Raw genomic sequence first — 2,769 nt, forward strand, 5'->3', positions numbered from 1 at the left:
CCTTTCTATCCCTCTCACCAATCATCTCTCCTGCAGTGATCACTTTCTCCTTTCCTCCCACCCCACCCTCTCTACCCCTCAGGCCAAGCCAACTCCATCACTGCCACCCACCTTCTCGGTCATCCGACCCATGAAGCATGTGTCAGTTGAGGCTTTTGCCGGCACTGTATCACCCCCCTCTCCCCTTTTGGCTGACTCACACCCTGACACAGCCCTTTCCATGCTCCACTCTGCTATATCTGATACTCTCGATGTTCTGGCCCCTGTCATGAAGATCCACCTGAAGCCCAAAGCCAAGTGCAACTCCTGGTATGGCTCAGACCTCGTCACGCTTAAATGCAAGTGCAGGGCGACTGAGAGGAAATGGTGTGCTTCATGTACATCCACTGACAAACTGGCCTGCCGCCTGCTCCAAAGGCAATACCGGCTCTCTGTTCTCACCAAGAAGAGAGCTCACATCGAAGCCCCTGTCTCTGCGGCATCTAACAACTTGGCTGAACTCTTTCAAATCTGCAAGTAACTGGCCAATCCTACCGCAGTCTCTACCTCTCCTGTCCCTTCACAGGCCCTCTGCATGGCATTGGCTTCTCATTTCATCTTTAAAACTCAGGACATCCTGTCCTCTTTCTCCTCTTCTGCCCTTCCTGCCTCTACTCCCTGCTCTTCCGCTGGCCCTTCTTCAGCCAACTCTCCTCCCTCATTCTCTGCGTTTCTCCTGTTCTCCCCAGACAAGGTTTCTAGACAAGTCTGATCTATGAAAGTCTCGTCAAACAGGTTCATCCCTGTTCCTCCAAAACCATCAAGGACTACATTGACTCCCTGGCTCCTGCCCTGGCCGACTTCTGCAACCACTCCTTCACCACTGGAGTCTTCCCTTCCCGCCTGAAGCACTCCCTTGTGCACCCTCTTCTTAAGAAACCCTCGGCTAACTATCGCCCAATCACCATCCTGGGCAAACACCTGGAAAAGCTGGCCATCTCCCAGATCAATCTCCACAATGAATCTGTTGGCTGTCTCCATGATCATCAGTCTGGCTTCAGAGCTGCTAGAAGCATGGAAACTGCTTTCCTGAACATCCGTGAAGACCTGCTCTCCAACCTTGATTCCAACACCCCCTTTGTCCTCATTTTACTTGATCTCTCTTCTGCCTTTGATACGGTAAACCATGCCATCCTGCTCAACGGTCTCCGTGATAACCTGGGGATCACTGGTCAGGCCCTGGTGTGGCTGACTTCTTTCCTCTCTGATCAACCCTCCCAGGTTCAACTTGGGTCCTTCCTCTCCTCTTTCTCTATCTCTACCTGTGGTGTTCCCCAGGGGTGTAACCTCTCACCCTGGCTGTTCAACCAATACCTGGCACTTCTTGCCCACCGCATTGCAGCACTCTGCCCCAACTTCCAGTGCTATGCAGATGACACTCAGTTCAGTTTCGGGCTACCCTCTGCCACCTCTTCTCCCTCTCTCATCTCTGACTGTCTGTCCATCATCCAGGACTGGTATGCCGCCAATGATCTCTGCCTTAATGCCAGTAAGACCGAGATTCTCCTCATCGGCACACCCGCTCCTTCCTTTCCTGTCACTCTCTTGTCGGCCTCTCTTGGCCCTCTTCCGGCTCTCACCTGTGAGGCTAAAAACCTCAGGGTCATCTTCGACTCCACACTCTCCTTCTCTCTTCACATCTCTGATGTCTGTAAGAAGTCACACTACCAGCTGCACCTCCTCAAAGGTATTCTTTCTTTCCTCTCCTTCCCCCAGAAGCTCACTGTCTCCAGAGCTCTGGTTCTCACTAGGCTGAACTATTGCAACAGCCTCTTTCTAAATCTGCCTGCGTCTATTCTCTGCCCTCTGCAACTCATCCAGAATAGGACTGCGAGACTTGTCCTTGGCCTCAAGCCCAGGGATCGTATCTCTCCAGGACTGAAATCTCTGCACTGGCTCCCAGTGACTGCTAGGATGTTTTTTCTTCCTTCTCGAGCTCTTTGCTCATCCGCCTTCAAATCCATCAGGGTCAGTCTTGTTTGTTTGTTAGTTTTATTTATTTAAAAAGCGGCATACCTTTAGGTATCTGGGCGTGTTACAAGACAGCTTAAATGCAACAAAAAAGAAAACTGTTTGATGCATACAATAAAAGACAAAAGTCGATAAAGTAGGGTTAGCAACATAGATGAAGAGAATAGAACACAGAAATTACAGAGGTTGATGGACAAGTGCATGATCAAGAGAGGCATAGGTAAAATTATCTAAAAACTCTAGGCTCTTTTGTGAGGAGTGTCATTCATCGTTAGCCATTTTTTGGTGTTGGACCTAAAGCTTTGAAAGGTCTGAGTAGAACGCAAGTGGAGGGGGAGAGCATTCCAGGCTTGAGCCGCTAAGGCAGGGAAGCTATTGCCCCCAGCTGTTTTTAAGCTGAATCTTGGTACTGTGATGCAGAAGGCATTGGCAGCCATCGTGGGTCGCGATGACGTCCTTGTGATGATTTTGTCTTTTAAGTACTGTGGAGAGGCATTATTGAGGCATTTATGCGTGATTGAGACCATTTTGAGGGGAATCCTGTCCTTAATGGAGAGCCATTTGTGATTCCTTCTGCTTTCAGAAATGTGGTTTCTCCTTGGGATACTCAGGGCGGCTCTGAGAGCATTATTTTGTCGTATTTGGAGTTTATTTATGATTTGTTTGATTTGTTTGTTAGCACCTGCCTATAAAGCATTGCAGTAATCAAGTTTAGACAAGATTAATGCCCTAGCTAGTAAAATGCAGCTATTTGCCTAG

This window comes from Ambystoma mexicanum, assembly GCF_040938575.1.
Source record: "Ambystoma mexicanum isolate Mex_15411 chromosome 12 unlocalized genomic scaffold, UKY_AmexF1_1 Mex_chr12_unloc.1, whole genome shotgun sequence".
Lineage (NCBI taxonomy): Eukaryota > Metazoa > Chordata > Amphibia > Caudata > Ambystomatidae > Ambystoma > Ambystoma mexicanum.